This window comes from Bombus affinis, chromosome 5 (genome assembly GCF_024516045.1).
Source record: "Bombus affinis isolate iyBomAffi1 chromosome 5, iyBomAffi1.2, whole genome shotgun sequence".
Lineage (NCBI taxonomy): Eukaryota > Metazoa > Arthropoda > Insecta > Hymenoptera > Apidae > Bombus > Bombus affinis.
Genome location: NC_066348.1, coordinates 14,348,640 through 14,368,117, shown reverse-complemented (window position 1 = coordinate 14,368,117; position 19,478 = coordinate 14,348,640). Strand labels below are relative to the sequence as shown.

The following is a 19,478-nucleotide window of genomic DNA, read 5'->3' as shown; positions in this document are numbered from 1 at the left end:
CGAAATATAGAACGAAACGAGACATGTATTCAAAATTACGGCTCATGTCCTACCCAAGCCTATCGATTAGGGACTACAAACATCGTGAATTGGTGATCATAGGGGAAAATCGATGGCCCGTGGTGAAATCGAAGGCCAGAGTACGACGTGGTTTATAAATTATGACAGGAAGCGCAGCGGGGCTCGCTCTTGCTGATTTTATGTCCCTTCCGTGCGCGCATTTTACGCCATAGTTTGCAAGGAACGCTCGTTATGGGCTGTCACGCGTTACTTAGCCTCGATGGAACCGTATTATTTCGCACGTCGTAAAGGTCTCTATAGAAAGTCTCATTCTGAACTAGAGTGAATTTTTTAATTTGTCTCGTCACTTTACGATCTCATAGCTCCATCTTTAAACGCTTTTATTCGCACTTTATCATCTGATCACGTTGACGATGATGAAGAATTCGATAGAAAAAGCCACGATCCATTCTATTCTTAAGTGAAGTACCATTTTTCTTTTTTTTTTTTTTTTTTGCATTTCATCTTGAGTTTGTCAAAATTTTCAAGTTTCGAGTTTCATATCGAGAAGATAGGCTTCGATGATCTCATCTTGGACAATAGAATAGTATTATTGAACGCAACGCTCTAGTAATGGTATCAACGCTAAGAATGGTATCACTAGCGATGCCAATTACCATTCTCGGTGCTATCTTCAAGCTATGAGTAATAACAACACTATGCAGTACATAACCACTTACAGAGCCATTAGCGTCGCTTGCCATCGTGCGAGTATCATTATCGAACAACGGCTAATTCTTCAATCGCGCACTTTTTGTATAGAAAAAGATGCTAATCTGGTAGTAATCTCAATTTTACTATACAATTATCCGTGGTCGATCATTAATTCCAAGCTTTTTTACAACAATATAAGGACAAAAATAAAATACCTATTTCACTGTTCCACCAATTTTTCCTGATCAATTCTCAATCTGAATAGCTTTCCGCGTACGTAATTAGAAGACGACGCAGTCGAATCAAAAAGACAACCGCGTATAATCGACCAAGAAAATTCTTATTCAAGAAATATTGCAACTATAATAATTTTCCCCGATCAATTCTTAATTTCGATCATCATCTCGTTCACTATATATAAACATTCTACTGTTCTACACTTGGTGTACGTTCTAACTATTAGGTGATCCCATAAGTTCGTGACGACTTTTGTGTATACATTTCATGTGTCGATTTATAAACATACGGCGATAAGGGACCAATGCGCTTGAAAAATGGGAAGAAGTCGTACAACGAGAGGGGGATTACATTTTTTCATGAAACTGAAAGCTATGTAAACAATCTTAAGATATATAACCGCTCGAAAAACGGAACGAACTTATGGGATGACCTAATAGAATTTCGCTGACGATACTACTTCGATTAAACAGATAGAAAAGGACAGAAATATTCAACAATGAAAAGTTCTTCATGGTCAAGCAACGTCTGAACAAAGGTTGAACAACCTCGGCTCATAAAACGATTATCCGGCTACCAACAAGCAGTGCGAAGCACCCATTGCGAAATACCTTTGATCCGTGCTGCGTGGTGCATCGAGCTGCGAGATTAAACGCAATTGTCCACGATCAAAAGCAACAACGTTCAACCATGCTGCTGATGATTTCACCTCAACGAGCATCGAGAGAGACAGAGATAGATGCCGAATGTGCATGGAACGCGACGGTAGTAAACACACGTGAGGCCACACAATGTACGAAGACGCGGCGCGGATTAATGCGGCGGTTCGCGATGCGTGTCGTGACGTCACTTCCGGCCAATCAAAAATCATCAACGCTACGATCAGCGACCGTGCTCGAGCACGTTAAGCGACGTTCACACGCGTCGACCAACGATCGTCGTCCGTTGGATTTCTAGACGTTAATTGAACGAGACTGGACGAGAAACGAGAACCTCCAGTTCTCTGCGCTACTCTCGATTATTAGCCTGAACCTGATTATGTCATCACCGGATTCGATTTACGTTACGTTATGTTACGGACGTTCGAATCAAACTTTTCAAACGATTCTGTGAAATTCACCAAGCTTTTGTTATCGTTATACCCAACATCCAATGTTTTATTTTATAGCGATGAAACGAAGCAAACGGGACGATGTTTATTTCTAGCGAAACGGTTTTACGCATTGACTAATGTTTCAGGTGATTCGAATTGGATTGCAGCGCGTTATTAGATACAGCCTGTTGATCACGATTGGATCATATGTTAGAATGAAAGATTACTAAAAGATTTCACGATGTTGATTCGCGTGCAAGATATTATACATAGTGTTAGAAAGATATTATTGAATATTTATGTTGTGCATACGTCAGATGCAGTAAAACAATCTGACTAAATATATTGGGTTGGCAACTAAGTGATTGCGGATTTTGTCATTAGATGGTATTGACATAGCGAACATAGGTCCAAAGTTCGACCGTTTCTGAGATGCAAACATTCTTTGTACGTTAACATTAAGAGTGACTTACTACCGGCTTTTCGATATTCACGGAAGATATTTCACGTGTCCTCTTTCCATTTCCACACATGCTTAACATCATCTTGTTGCAGAGTCGCGAAATCTCCCGAAAATTCCAAATCTCTGTCGAATTATTTGACAAGCACGCGGAATTCGGTTATGTAATTCCTCAAAGTCACTTACCGGCGAAGAATACATTTTGTAAATATCCCCATGAAAGAAAGTTGAAAGGAGGATACTGAGAACGCGGTTTACAAACATTGAAAACACGCAGAAGCTCATTCGTCAGTCGATTAGTCAATCATAACGCTAACGCATAAAAATGTTTGAGCTTGAAAATGCTTGATACTTCGACTTACGTTTACCAAGGTTTTTTCTTTTTACACAGTATGATGTATCCCATGTAATATAAATATTGAATAGCGTTCTATGAACACACTGTATAGAAGTCTAACATTCCACGTAACTTTCTCCTCGCGATAGTAGCCGGTTGTTGATGTCACTTGCGTTTGTAATAGACAGCTATTGGCTGATGCATAGGTAGGCAAGGTGAATAATGAGTAGCTTGGAAGGGTATTTTGTCACGTTACTGCGAAGCGAAGATAGTTTTGTAGCGATTCTATATCTTTGTGTACAAGCGAATGATGGCATTTTACGTGAAAAATTATTCTTTTATTCCTTGCGCCACTGTAATATATCATGTTCAGGTATCGATATTCGAATATAGGAATTGATAAAAATATCGACAAAAGATCGTTTCGTGTATTTTACCTCTACAATAGCTACGCTGTGCCAATTTGCCATTAACACGTAGAAAAAAAATTTATAAAAATGTTACATGAGAAATGTTAATTAAAGGAGCTCGTTAAAGTTGCTTTCCGACTGTTTCATCCGCGCTGTAAACCTGTCAGAGCGAAATATATGAGAATAGAATGAAAATCGTACTTTAAATGTTTATTTTAAAAGCTCATGAACATTGTTAACGCGATATGAAAAGGGCGAACATTTTTCAGGCAGTCTTTGCGACAATATCTAACGCTTTGTGTCTTATTTGTGTTTATAGTCGGAGTAACAAGAATGTAAGAGAAAGTATTGAGAAACGGTGATTTCGATAGACGATGCAGGAAGCATACGTTCGTTTCGAGGAAATCCATAGGATTTTGTTGTTTGCCAAGACGAGATCCATGTAACAAAAGCGTATAGTATATATCCTGTTTCCCTAGGGTAGCTGGAAACATGAACAAATCATGGCCTCCAGACTACCGAAATGGGCAGCAGGGCATAACAAGCGAACTTCCGGTCGATAGATCGAGCGTCTCTCTTCTCGAACATCGTATTAAAGTCATACGCCGGAAAAGCTATCGAAAGCGTAATTGAAATGAATTCGTTGAGAAAGTTTTGATACGACAATGGCAGAAGATAAGAAAAATTGTTACGTAATTGGAATAATTTCCGAGGCGAATTGTGAAAAGCGGGCTGTTTAATTTCCTGAGCAAAGAACGAGTATTCTTCGATGTACCGAGATTAAGCTTGAAATGAAATAATAATAAAGTTTCGGAAGTATTAAATAATCTAACAGCCTGGGATTATAGTAACAGCAGGGAATTACAGTTTTCCAGATTAATTGCACCCAGATACAACTCTAAATATAGAATTGCTATGTCATTTCCTAAGCACACGGATTCGATATATCCATTGTAGATGTTTGTGTCATGTTTTAGGTTAAATATCAGTAAGCTTCAGAAATGTTCTAATCGGATGATGAATTTAGCGTAATAAACTTAATGGAAGCACGATAATTATATTCTAAAGGTGATTCATCGTATCCAGAACAATCTGATTATTCTACCACTCAACTATACATTTCTATGATCTATCATGAAACGTAAGAGCAGCGCAGGAAAAGATATTCCAGAATTCTCACATATTAGGTTTTCCGGAAAGTATCTTTCTTTCGCAAACGTGTTTTTTACAACAATGCACCTTCGTACAAACGTGAAACCAAGTCTGTGAAATATCGCGGTGTTTATCTCGACAGAAGAAAATGGATCGTACGTAATTCGACAAATTAATATAAAAGAAAAAACGTTGTGCGTCTATTAATTCCTCATAAGACGAAAGAAACTTTTCGAACAACCTAATACAAAGCGACGGAGCTTAAAAATTATCCAAATATCGGACATTTGATCTGAAATTTCTACAATCTACGATAAGGCGCAGAAATGGCGATATAGAGATATGGATCTTTCTGAATGTTTTCGAAGAGATCAAACTTGAACAAAGCTAAAGAAGGAAAAAGGAGTATCGCGTGGGAGGGACGTGTGGCTTCGTTGAAGCGGCCTGTAGACCGACGAAGCTTACGTTACGACAGAATGTCGTTACACCCAATTAGCTTCATTAACGGCCCTGAGAGGCTGACACACGAGCGAGCCACGTTCGAAACGGCGGAAAAATAAAGCCGGTATTCGTCGACGCGACTGAATATTTATGCTTTCGCGGGAAAGCTTGCGAAATTCGACCGAGCGACAGCTTCGAATAATCGCCTTCGTAGGCTTAATTGCGGGCATCGCGCGTTTAGAACTGGTCAAGGTAACATGAAATGAAGCTGCACGAACAGGTAATTAAACCGTTCGTTCATTATACCAGCAACGTAGGACCGTCGAAGATCCTCCTGCGATTCATTTATGTCAGCGTAATTAGGACGAAATAGTTTACAGATTACAGTCATGATCTGTTAATTTGTTGGCTAGTTAGGGTTTACACGGATGGAAATGTCGAGTAGAGATTGAAACTCTCTAATGGAAGAACAATTTAAAATATTCATAGAACTAGAGAAGCATCACTCGTAATTGCTGATGGGGCGAAAGATGTTGCGTCTCAAGAGTTTTAATAATCGATTCTAACATCTTTTGGTAGTAGCCACCAATTGTGATAGAAATAAAGAACACATTAAAGAATTAAAAATCTTCGATATTTGTTAAATTTTCAGATATCGCAATTTTCGGGTTTCCTCTTTAGGTAAATACAATGATTTAATTCCGACGAAAGTAAAGTTATATCAGACTATTCCAAAGGGACAAAATTTGATCCCAAGAAAGGGTTAATTTTCAAAATATCATTTCCAGATATTTTCTTAATGCAGCATGGAGATTTTCGCGTAAGAGGTAGTGGAACGCTAGAAAAATGAAGAAATTATCATTCTAACCTACAACGAAATAGCCATCGAAGAAGAAGTAGCTCTCTCGGTCGAGTCCAATAGGAAGAAGGCCAGTATCGGGGCAATCTGGTTCGAAACTGACCAGCCACGCATGAATTAAATTCATTTGTTTCTTGGAAAATTGGGTGGGCGAGCCGAGCAAAAAGGAAAGCAACGAAGAAAGTCCGAAGAAAGAGCTAGAGAAAACCTTCGTGCGCCTACGTTTCTCACGTTTCTATCGCGTGCCTCTCTTTTCGTGCACCGGACGAGCTTCCTCGCGCCCATTTTTTTCATCCACAAATCACCGTCACGATCTACAAAGTCCACTTCCCCTGCTCGTTTAAAATTAGATTTTACCAGCAGAAAATTCCTTTTACCCTAAAATCTAGATTTTGAATTTTAAGCTCAGCGTCCCAGATCCCTTACTGCTTTATAACCGCTATCAAACTTTCCTGTTAGCTGCGCCACTAGACGATCAAAGTTGCATAAAATCGGTGATGGAGAACTTTGAAGCTTTACAGTGTTATGAAATATTCACTTCTCGAATTTTACGACTGATAACCCCTTTTAAGCAAATCCTTACGTCTTGTACCACGATAAATTTCGATACTACTTCTAGATTTCTCGTATTTCCAAACAGCAATTTATAACTATCTGACGTGCTATGCCATAGCAATAGCATTCGCTGTAATCTGTAACCGGTGCACGCATTATTTACTATCTCCCAACACCTATGATACATTTCGAACATTCCAAACTTCTCTATGTCTATCAATTACCCAGATTTTTTCAGAAAATTTAATTCTGAAAAAAAAAAAAGAAAAAGAAGTAGACAACCTCCACTCAATCTGCACCATCACACCAGCGTAACCCTGAATCATTTGACGACCCACTTTCCATGATCTATTCATCGGCATAGCGTACCCTAAATTCCAAAGCTACATCGACAATCGTCGCAAAGAATTCAAGATTCATTCTCAACGTGCAGTTCCACGTGATCGTTAGGTTTCTCGCGTTTTCTTGCCAGTTTTATTCGACGGGGAAGCCGCCGCGCCGCGTTTGAATAATTCATCCGCGGAGCCACGGTGGCTTCCGATTGGCGGTGTTAGGGACGCGAAGCTCATCGCACATGCGTGCTGCCTGCCAAGTTAATAAGGTACGCTTATGGCGTGCACGTGGCGTGACGGAACGAGCCTGTATGAGACAAAAAGGGCGTGTTAGCAGTCGGCGAGGAAGTACTCGCGCGGCGAGTGTACAAATTGTCGGTTTAGACGGCGATCAAAATTCTCCCTTTCTTGTCGCCACTGTGATCAAGTCCCTTGCTTTCAAGGATACTGCTCTCTGCCTGAAAGTGTCGACTACTTCGGCAATTCCATTGAACGCTTCTCTTTCGAATATGCGATTACAGCTTTGTTTGCCCTTCGAGATGGCCAGGTATGGGTTTTGCCCCGGTGATTCCTGGCTACCTGGATTTCTGAAGAATTGATGGACGGTCTTTCTCACGGATGAATCGGAATTTATTCTCTCGTGCCCGAGACGTTAAATGTAAAGAACAACAAATGTATCTTATACGAGGAAAAGAACCTTCGATAGATACAAAGAATTCGAACGACTAAATCCTTCGAAAATTCCATAGAAAAAGATCAGGCGCGCCGTGTATCGAATCAATCAATATCACATACTTGGTACAGGAAGAGCTTCGTAAAACGATTCGTAACTTTTACAGATAAAATCGCTGAAAGCTGACGCCGATATGGAAGAGAATTGGAACTCGTCGAAAGTTCGAAATTTATTAGAACGAAAACGGTGGAAAGATTCGAGGAGGCGTCTAGCATCGTCCGAATCAAAATCTGGAAGAGTATCCGGCCTGGAAAACAATATCCTGGATGAAAGGAGACGCCGATCCGGCGGGAAACTTCGAAATTGGTACACGTCTGTGCCAGATGTTACGTAGCTGCATCGAACCGAAGGGAAGATAAAAAGCCAACGCGTCCCTTCGTGGGACAGTTCGAGGAGACAGACGTGCACAGCTGCCCGAGAACTTAAACTGTCCGCCACATGTTCCAACGATTGTTTTCGTTCTGACGGCCAACCAGAACCCCCTCATGACGATTAATTCCCTTTGACGTTTCGAAGCAATTTTCCTACGCCTTTCTCTGCCTCATCCGATCGATCACAGCGTAAATTCGACGCATTTGATTATCTTTTTCCTCTGGTCTTTTGATAACCAACTTCTTAGAAGTTAAACTGATCAATGCCATTTTTTTGTTAATTTTTTAACTTCGTTACGTAAGTACGCGATTAACGTTCGACGCTCAAAAAAAGAACAAACTACTTATTTCCATAAGTTCACGATTGCTCATGGTATGATATTTATATCTCGTTATTTATCTTTCGTTTCTTCTCCTTCTTCTTGTATTATATTCGTACGATAAATCGTAATAAAATATTAATCCTTGAATTTCGTTCTGGTTCATCCGATAATGAAATTCCTATGAAATGTCTTCTCGTTAAACGTACAATGTATTTAATTTCGGATGATTCAATATCTTTATGCCTCGCATCGCGATACATTTGTCAAAAGCATCTGCTCATACGGTGCAATATACGCGAAACGCTCAAAGGTCCAGCCATCGCCTTTGAAATTTCCTATATTCCTCCCCAGGTTTCCTCGTAATTCGCAACACCGTCTCCATGTTCTATCGATTTCACAGACCTTCGCGTATATCCCACGCAGTTTCCAGCCACAGTGCTCCAAATAATGTTCGACTATCTCTGCTGCATCTTCTCATCGTTTCCAGCCTACATTCGAACATATTCGAATTCCCTTGCATCCAACTGAAATCTCAAAGAGATTCCTTTGAAAATCTTTCAACGAGCAACATACAAATCGACCAACAAAGAAGCAACTCTCTGGTGAAAAGTGTCGGCGGAGAATACGGACAAGTGAAAGACAGAACGCGTCGAGTGAATAACCCGTCGCAGCTGATAACCTTAATTATCGTGATCCTAATGACCCGAGACTCTAGCGTGAGCGCGTGTTTCACACTTACACGCAACTTTGTATAGAGAGTATAGAGAGTGTGAGAGAGTTTGCCCGTTCCTTGGTGGCCGCTGGAAAACTCAATTTGGCGCGAATCCAACGACTCTGGTAGTCGAAACGAGTCCTCCTCGAGCTCAACTTCCCAGGAACAGGAATAGCCAGGCTATTTCTGCCTGTTTCACAACGTCCGCGAAAGTCTTTCGAGACAGCCGACCGATACAGGCAACCACATTTTTCTTCGTGTTTACGGGCCACCGATCGGTCCATGTATATATTGCCAACGAAGAACGCGGACGTTATCTGTAAACGGCAAAAAGTAGCGACAGTCGGCGAAAACACGATTCTCGAGGCTTCCTCGGTAGAGTAAACAAGCGTTTTCCATTCGAGAAATCGTTCGAGCGATCGAACCTTCGGCTGCAAAGATTAAAGAGTATACCAAACGATCGATAAGCTTTTCTACTGTATTTTTGATTATCGCGAGTGTGGATTTTGATATCGAAATGGCGTAGAAATTTATTAGAGATGACGAAAGGATGACGAATCTTTGTAAAAGGACGACTGAAAGCCAATTTTACTATACTCTACGATTTTTGCAAGACACGCGCACTTCTTAATAATCTTTGGAACGGATCCTTTTAAGAAATCTTTTTAGAAATTTGGTGATAACAATAGGAAGATGTAATTAACAATCAAATGATCAAGAGAACTCTTCGAAGTTGCATCGACGCGAACATCTATCGAATCTCGTCGGGGAGGAAAATTTTTTCTCGAAACGGGACCGTTCAACCGCAAACACATTCTCAGCATGGTGTTGCAGAGTCATTCTCGCTGGCATTCGGCCAAACGGCGTATCGGTTTGCGCGAGAATACGGTCATAACCACGCGGTTAGAGTTTTATGGTGTCGTTTGTTAGAGGCTCGCAACATGAAGTTGGTCAATCCTTAACGAAAAAATTCAGTGGGCCATGGTTAACGTCACAGTTGAACTAAACTTAATTTAACAAGCCCGTTCGGATTACGCAGATTTGTCCGGGTTATGATTCGTTGATGGATTTCCTTCGTTCAAGATACGGCCACAATGCCGCTGGAAAGTGAACTGTACAACTATCCTGACGCAGTTTTATAAAACGTTTCTTCGTTATTTTTACTCGTTCCAGTTTTTAATGAAGAAAATTTTGGTTGGTTTAAAGTTACGCAATTTGTACGTGAAGGAAACTGAGCAACGAAAATTCGTGGAGTGTACGTGCTTTGGAGTAATAAACTAACGTGATTAGGAATGTCTGTATGTTTAGAGAATTCTTAAGGATTGTCAGCTTGCTAAGAGAATTGATTCCAGAATGCAGAATCTAAAAAAGAAACTCAAAAATTGACAATCCAAGCACTTAATAATATTCCCTATAGCTTACGAATATATCCTGGATATTTACGATATATATTTACCTGTCATACAAATTTTGTTGCCGAAATGAACAGTCTTCCGTCTAGGTTCCATTCCTTCAAATAGTTCTATTCATACAAACACGAATTTACATTCTGCTCGCGAAACGTTTGATCTTTCCTCGTACTCCAAATGTTTAACGTTATAAATCTCTTTGCATTTTAAACTTCTTTGTACTTAAAAGTCAAACTTATAGAAAATTATACGATCTCAAATTTTCCCTGACTCTCGATATCTTTGATATTTTGTATATTTCAAATTTTGTTGCATGTTAAATTCAAAGAAAATCAAATTTACACAGAATTTTTACAATCACCGATATATCAAAGCCAATATATCACGATATTCGCACCTAAGAATCTACCCGAATAGGCAAGAGAAAAGTGTAAAATCAACGTTAGACTAATTTGCAAGAATCCTCGTCTATCAGCTCGATCACGGTATTTCGCGCGAAATACGACGTCGTTTTTGGCACAGGGCCACGGTATGTCCTTATCACGGACGACTCGACAGCCCAACGATTTTCAATTCCATGTTCCACTTCGTCCGTGACCGCGTCTCCACTTCCCTCTCATCTCTCTTGCCGTAAGCACAGATAAGAGAAACGCCGCTTACCTACACGAAACACGCCTTTATCAATGAACCTTTGAGTCGGCCGAGGTCTCGGCTAATCCTGGCTTGTCTTCCGCGTGTAGTGTGTACAAATCTACATGTACGAGTATTAGCGTCCGCTCGATTGTTGTGAGAACTGGTAACTAGCTGTCTACCAGGTGTTCACGAAATATCACCTACGAAGTGCTGATAAATTTCCAGGAGAATTTCGTAGGTAGAATATGGAAGAATTTTGATTTAAATTGAATTCGAAGATTGGATTTGATATTTGAAATTTGGACTCGAGGAAATGGAAGAATATTTTATATTAACGTTCGCATATGAAACTGCGAAATTTTCACCACTGAATTTCTCGGGAAAGAATCTTCAGTTTTATCGAATAAAATTTCAAATATTCCTAATAACGTAACAGAGATTTCAGATTTTTAGAAAGCCTGCCGCCGGTTGCTTTAAAATTTGATTTATTGAGAAAATTTGGAAATTTATATTACTTCTCGAAACATCCTAAAATAACCTACTTGCGTTTGAAATGTCTTAACAATCGACGTAATATATTTAGCTATTAGAATTTTAATTTTATTCATAAATGATTTAATTTCTAAAAGCATCGAATTTCACTCAATGTATCAAATTTTAAATCCTTTTTCCATACTCCGGCACGATTCATTGAATTTTCCTCGATATTCTCGTTCCTCCCATGACCGTCGCGCGAGCCACTCTCGCAATTACCTACTTCAAATTGCCAAGTAATTATCGCAAATTACGAAGCCGCGAATCTGGCGTAGCTTTCTCCCTCGTTTCGCGAAACACCGCGTAATAAAATGCTGGTAATTATGCGACGTTGAGTAACTTCTGCTATGCAACGTTTCTCATCGTCGCCGTATCTTTTTTCTCTAAGTGGCTCGATACAAAATTACGCGTCTCGACATTTTCCGAGGTGTCGCTTTTCCTAATTGTCTAAATACTAAATCGAATTACGCGCCTGCTTTGTCAAAGTGCGAGTAAGTAAAAACGAGATTGTAATTTCGTTTTATACAAAGATAATTATGGAACGATCGCGATAATAGATTGCACTTCCCTCTGTACAGACAAATTTCGATCGTTTTTTAAAAAATGAAATATATGTACCACACATAATTCCTTCATAATATGTAAAATGATTCTATTCCGCTTCTATGAACACGAACGTTCATACGAACAAGATGTTATAGAAAGTTTATGATCTATAAATCACGCGAGTTAAAAATAAGGCGCACTAACGAGTGATAGAAATATTTACTTGATTTTAAGGAAGATTTGATATTCTTTAAGATAAGAAAGTTTATAGTAAAATCCTACTTAAAACTTGTTGAGAATTTATATAATAGAAGATCGTTAATTCTTCTCGCTCTACTTTAACACTCTAATAAAGATTGACGTTATTTAATTATTTTCACAATGATACAAGTTTTCACAATTACACAATCTGTTAACGGAATATTTTATCACTTGATTTAATTTCATTTGTTTATCTATCTTTTTTAAATAGAACTCGTTTCGACCAGCAAACGATTGGAACGTTCTCACTTGCTTTGAAAAATTCACTTTATCTGTAAATCTGGCCTAAAAACTCACTACTGTCCATATAAATCACCGCGAAATAAGAGAAGATTCGTTATTAAAAAATCGAAACTCCGATAGAAAAGAAAAGTCGATCAAAGAAGCACACTAACCCAAAGATACTTTACGATCGGATCCATTTCGAAGATGAAAAACGATCAAGGATATCCAACGACGTTTCTAAATCAAGAGCGAAACTGCCACTGTCGAAACAGAGGAAGCTCTCAACGTACAAACCCCCATTTTAAAAACAACATGTTCTCTTTCCCCTTTTTTGGTCCATAGAATTCTACAAAATTCGTCTCTGTTTCATTTCTCGTCTGACATGGTATCCTCGCCGTAACTGGTTTCTGACTGGCAGATGCGAACAGCTGAAAGAAACACAGAATCGATCCATTTTCCCCCCTTGAATGAGGATAAAACAGTATCGATTATCACGAAAATGAAGCTCTTTTAACTAATGGAGCTTCTATGTTGGTTGGAGTCGGAAACGTTTCTCTTAAGTCAATCGTTTTTCATGAACAAACTGACTTTGATGGATTGATAATGTGATTTGCAGCTGAAACTGCGTTTGCTTTCTCGAGAAATTAACTGTTTATAACGCAATTGTTATCGGAGAGTAAAGCGCATGCATGGAATCGTCGATCCGAATTTTTCTTCCTTATCCAACCAGAATCGTATGCTTTGTGACATGATCATTCGCGAGATACGTGCACTCCACTATAATTAATTATCATAAAATCGTCCTAATATAAATAATTAATATTCCTATAAAATAGAACATATTCTTTCCTAAGTACGTAATCCCGCACAAAAATATCGTACATTTCGTGGCATGACATTCGTCGCGAGATAAACTCGTTCGACTATGATTAATTATCGCAAAAGGTCGTTTTGCAATAGAAAATATTCCTATGAGATAGAACACGCTCTTCCCAAAATACAGTCTTGACTACAGAATCGTACATATTGCAACATGATTACTGGCAAACAAGTAATGAACGCATTCAAAGATAATTAATTACAAGAAAATCATTGAAAACAAACGACCGAGGAATAATTTCTCTCGGCACCGTAACAAGTAACGGTTTCGAACGCTCTACAGGCTGGAACGCGACAGAGAACGATGGCGACGTATTATTTTCAGAGCAGAGTGAACGTCAAGTCGCGTCTTCAAGTTTGCCGCTCGGTCTCGGCGAATACCATTTATTAGCGGACCTGCCTAGGCTATTTCGGGCTTATAACCTGCCGCCACCAAGTCTAGATAATAGTAGGTCGACCGGAGGAACGAAAAGGTATTGCTGGAGTCTGCGCCACAATGGAGCCCTCCTTTCTACTTTCGAGGATCGCTTTGAATCAAACGATGCGCGTTTCTTTCTTGCAAACGCCAATGGACACCCTTTGTCCACCTCGGGCGAATTCAACGAAACACAGATGACTGTTTTCTCGAATCGCTATTACATAGAACATTCTGCAATTTTTCTGCCAAACCAATTTTGTTATTAACCTTCGCGCTAGAATTATTGCCAACTAAAGTATCGCTTTACGGACTTGGATCGAAGAAATGCAAATGTAAATTACGTGAAAAAAATATATAATTTACCGTATGGAAGATAATATAAATCGGCGAAAATTGAAGTTCCGGTAAATTAGTGCAATTTTTATGAGAAATTACAAATCCAGATTTCAGATCGATTCTTTCCAATACAATTTTTCATTTCATGCGATCCACTCGATTGTTTACGCTTCGATCTCTTGAACGATTTTTTCCAGACGCCACCGTCTGTTTTTTCGAAACTAGGATATCGAATTATTTTCGTAGAAATGACGAGAGAATAGGTTTAATTATATTATTTTTCTGCACTGAACAAGGCAATGTTGTCAGACACCAAGAAGAATCGTTTTCAAGCAACCAAAAGATTAGTTTAGTAGCAAATGGAACACGGAACATCGACATGCAAACATCGAGAGATCCTGCAGAACAGGAACAATATAAGCAAAGATAAGGGGACATCAATGCGGTTAGAGGTACGTTGAAACAGGAGCACAATAACGTGTATCAAGGAACATTGTGTGGAGGAACATAACGTCGCGAAGGAAATAAATTATTTCTCGTTCGCAGATTCAATTGGAGAATGCATAAATAGTATTCGAACAGGAATCAGGACATCCTAGCGTAGTTTCCTGGCTTTCGACCTCCTTTTATAGTTCCATCATCCTTGGATTTGTGTTGGGAAAGTACTCGTTCGTATCTGGAACTTTCTATTCCTGCAAAGTATCATGGATTCAATTTTCTACTCGAAAATTTGTAACAAAGTCATATATACGAATTTTTAGAAACTATTCGAATAGAAAGTTCTTTAAATACGAAAATCCGCAGAAAACTATCGCCGATAACCGAGGTGGTTTTTAGAAGAAAAGAACCACAGGACAAAACAAAACTAAATTATTACTTATTTCCTTCCTCGTACGTTTCTAAAATAAATAAATACTTTCATAATGATTCAACTATTTGAAGGATAGAAAACATTTCCGATTTCAGTTATCTAACTTCAACAAAACAATTATCAACAATACCGATGCAAACAAATCTCGTCATTATCTCATCAAACGTAAAACCATCGTATTATTCCAAAACAAACTATTCATAGATGGATCCTGAAATCCAGAGTAATTTCCAATCGGATAATATCAATTGATTTAATTGGAATCTCCTTTCAATCGCATTTTCCCACTGATCGATCTATCTTTCTTTGCTTTCGAAACAATCATGCCCTAATCCGACAATAACAACGACATTCGTCATTGTCGCTGTTCTTTTCAGTTCCTTATACCTACGCTACCTGCGTGGTTTCTTTTGGCAGGCGTACATTCCCTGTTGGCAGTCTGGTGAGCGTCGTTCCCCGCGGAATCTGACCTGCGTTCCCTACACGGGCTCCAGGTATCGGCATGACCCTGGAATTAAGCGGTTCCACGCGAAGAAACCCGTTCATCAGGGCGTCCCTTTGGGCTGGGCGTCTCTCTGTGAGAAAAGCCGGTCGACCAGCCTAGAATCGTGCCTCGAAATTCTTCGACCGCGAAACCAGCGCACGTAAGAACCAGCGAGGAAGCAACCTTGGGAACGTCTCGATTTTTCGTCGATTTATTAGCTTGCGTAATGTCTGTGTTCGCATTGCTTTCTATGCTACGTTATTTACATAATTTTTCGATTTGATCACGTTTCTCCCATTACCAATCGTATTCACGTCGTCATGCGATCATACTTCGATGAGTTACGCATAAAGAAATGAAAATATGGACATTTGCTTCAACCTTTAAATACTCTCACGTATTTTACTAACCATGTTTTACCTACTTTTCTGTATTACGCGCATTCTAAATATTTCCCTTTAACATCTGTCGATTATTTTTTTACTTACGCTTACCATTTCTCAATTGTCTAATTTGAAAAATGAGGAATCCTCTAACGCTAAAGATCGTAACGTCAAAATTTCTAAATATTGTTAAATAAATAAAAAAGTACGCAAAGATCCGCAGTCTAGTTACTACTTTACCATAATTAGAACGATGAAAGAAAAAAGTCGGAGAGTTTGCAGCAAACTTTCAAAAATTCCCGAATCTAAAGTTCACCAGATTTCAAAGACGATTTTAAAGGTATCGAAGAGTTGCATGTCGCGAGACTTTATGTCTTCTGTCGATATTATAATAAGCACTTTCCTCGTGTATCAAACTTTAGGTTGTTTCAGGATCGCAATTAAGGGCCGACGATTAAGGTCGATTCTCGTTCTAGTGGCGACAATGAAACAATAATGCCTTCTCCGCGATAACCTCTCTAACTTCGTCCGCCGTCATCGTTATCATCCATTGTCATTACCGTGACGATTCTGGCCGTGCCAGCTCGCGATCTCACGTGAGATTCATTATCCAATCTGTGGCGAACGCGCTGTGACACAGTTCACGGCGTTCCTCGAAAGTCTCCTGACGGTTCTGTACGCGTTTCGAATCGTTGTACGTAGCTTGACCGGCGTAATCACGCTTCCGGTGTTGCATCGTGACACGGTCGTTGGTCTTACCACTTTGAGAATCGTGTTCTCGAAATGACAGACAGTCTTGGGATTTTTGATAACAGATACCAGCAGCTACACCAAGTATTCGCACATAGTCCTATTTTTCAATCAGTTTCTCATCAGATTCCAATTTTCCAGTCTCATTTTTATAATATTAACTTGTTATAGACGTATGAATGTACTGTCAAATTAATATACTTGTACTTGGTTAATAATTTGTTCTGTGTGTGAATGAATTCATATATGAAAATGTTGACCGAAGAACGAAGAAAAGTTCTATCGAATCTTGAGGACCTTCGAACAACGAGGAGAGAAATTAAGAAGACGTATGTACATCCTACAAAATAGAATTTTTAATGATAAACAGAGATATTTGGAAAATTTACATTTCTATAAGAACCAAACGTCGAATAATCGAGAGATATTTCATAACTGTAATCGAGTCTGATCGATGTATCGATGGTACAAAGATCGAGATCTAAACATCGATGTAAATATTCGCGGAAATATCGTAAATCTTGTTTTCTGTTTATCTTTTGCAGAGTAGTTACATTATGATGGAAATGTTAATTTTCATGGAAACACTAGGGGCGGATATTCCATCTTTTTCCTCATTAAAAAATCGCGATCTTCTCGGTACCGTGTGTGCCGATCTCTCGAGCAATCGCAACGAGTGAAGCACGAGATAATTATGTCGGGATAATTAAAAATCGATCGACCGATCTTTTTATTCGCGAGCACTCGATACGCGCTTCATATCCCCAACCAGGTCAATTAAACTTGCACGCTTGTACTGCGATAATAAACGATCAATAAGCATTAACTTGGATACGGGTATTACAGATATTGTTTAACAACGATTCTCCGATCGAATTAACAGAGACTCTATATTTTTCGCGTATAGAGAACCAAGTTCGTGAAATTTCACCGTCGTCATATGTAGATAGTTCAAGTTGGAAGATGGCTCTGGGGAAATTTTAAGTTCCTACGATGAGATTGATCCTACTAACTTGCGAGTAATCTTTTATATAACTAAGATAATAGCGTGGTATTAATATGTATACGAAACATGCAAATGGGAGTCTTTCACCATAGATAGTAAATAAATATAAAATGTAGGTTAAGGTTTCTGAATTTTTATACCGTAGACTTACTTTCGTTTCAACAAACACAGAGACTTTTGGTACAAGTTTTATGGGCAACTAATTCAAATCGTTGAAAATCCAACAGACAGAATTTCAATTTCTCGTTAATCCATATTTTAAACTTTATGAATGATTAATTTGAGAAAGACGTAGGGAATAAAATTGAAATAAGAGAAAACGTGTATTAACACGTTAGAGGTTGCTGATGTAATATCATGTCCTTTTCATGGATGATCCGTGTTCAAGTTCTGGAACAACTTCCACCTAAGATAAACCAGTCTTGAAAGAAGAATAAATATCTCATGAGAGCTGGTAAATACACAGAGGAGAGGACAAGCGTAAGACATCTTTCACTCGGAAAGTATTGGAGTAATCAAGGAAAAAGCATCTGTCGCGTGGAGGGTGGAAATTCTATTTGAGAATAATTGACATTTCTACTAGAGCGTGGCAATAGCGACGCGAAGGATGAAGTTTTGTACCTCGTCTCTCGCGCTAAGTGTTTCTGTTTGACGATATCGCGCGGAAAGTGCGAGCGTTATAGCACTCGCAAAGTGCATGCCTCTGTCTTTGAAGTTTCACCGGGGTTGCAATCTAATATTAATGCACGCTCTATAATTATTAATCGACGAGACGTGCAACGAAGGAACAGAACCCTCAGTAACTAGTTCGTAATTACCGTGAGCACGTTTCTCAATTAAGTAATCCAACGTAATATCGATTATTATGAGATTCGACTTTTCGCGCTGACATAATTGTCTTTTCGTAGTAATTTCGTCGTAATTAATTGCGGACCGTTTAATTCGTTTACTCTATCCCATTGAAATAAAGAAACTCACGGATGTATAGAATTTATTTTTTTGAAATATTGAACGCTAATTATACATCTAAATAATGAAATTTATTGAAAGAGAGAGAGAGAGAGAGTGGAATCGAAAAATTCCATAATTCCATAATTAAACTACATTCTACCAAAGCCAAGCAAGTGAACAACCTATCTATCTACTGACTAACAATGACCATTTTTAAATCTCATTTATGAGCAGGATATTTATCATGTAGCATAAAGTTGCACTCCGTAAAATTCTATTTAAAATCCAATTATGCCTCCCCCGCGAAACTTTTAATCGCAAGCTCTAAACGTTGTATTTACTAGGCATACGTTACTTGGCAAGCGTAAGTGGCGCTGAAAAAAAATTTCAATTTCAAATCGCACGCGAAGGAAACCGCTTACGACAAAGTTAAGGACGAACAAAGCGCCCACAAGCGCATTACACAAGTTACTATAGAAAGGTTCTCGTAGCTTACTCCTGTTACTTTCTTTATGGTACTTCTGAATTATCTAGCCCTTGCAATTTTAATACAAGATACATATCATACACGTTACTTTCTGGAAATTTTCTAATCGTAATATTAGAATATGCAAATCGCGTTTTCTCAGAAAATCTTAATTCTACGATACGAGAGTATATGATTAGCGTTTCATTTGATCAAAAACCGAACGATTAGATACTCTCGATGGATTACATTAATTACACTTCTACGAAGCTTAATTACAGCCACGTACCTACAATTACTTATCAAACGATCGGTAATTAACAATGATTACGACTATCTATGCTTCTTCGTCCGTATAAATATCCACCGACTATGCTAATATACAGCCATCTAATATACATTTCCTCTTAAAAAAGGAACATGTCCCTTTAACTAAACAACTGTGTATACGATTCTAATCGCTTTACAAATTCCAAGCACAGCGATCGTTGTGCTTGGAAACGAGAAAAACGCTGCTTAATAAATCTCATAAGAATAGCGTGACTCACGGTACACCAGGCGAATCGTACTCTTACTTCTAAACCATTGGACACTTAC

At 38.8% G+C, this 19,478-nt stretch overlaps 1 protein-coding gene and 1 long non-coding RNA gene across 14 annotated transcripts in view; both read right to left on the bottom strand.

Moving 5' to 3' along the window:
- LOC126915945 (uncharacterized) overlaps nucleotides 1-19,478 on the bottom strand; it is a 350,506-nt gene that overhangs the window by 141,510 nt on the left and 189,518 nt on the right. The window lies entirely within an intron of this gene.
- Nucleotides 1-19,478, bottom strand: part of LOC126916051 (uncharacterized) — a 73,313-nt gene that overhangs the window by 27,156 nt on the left and 26,679 nt on the right. Inside the window, exon 2 of the long non-coding RNA XR_007710408.1 lies at nucleotides 1-19,478. This exon is cut by the window's left edge and continues 27,156 nt beyond it. This is a non-coding gene — a long non-coding RNA (uncharacterized LOC126916051).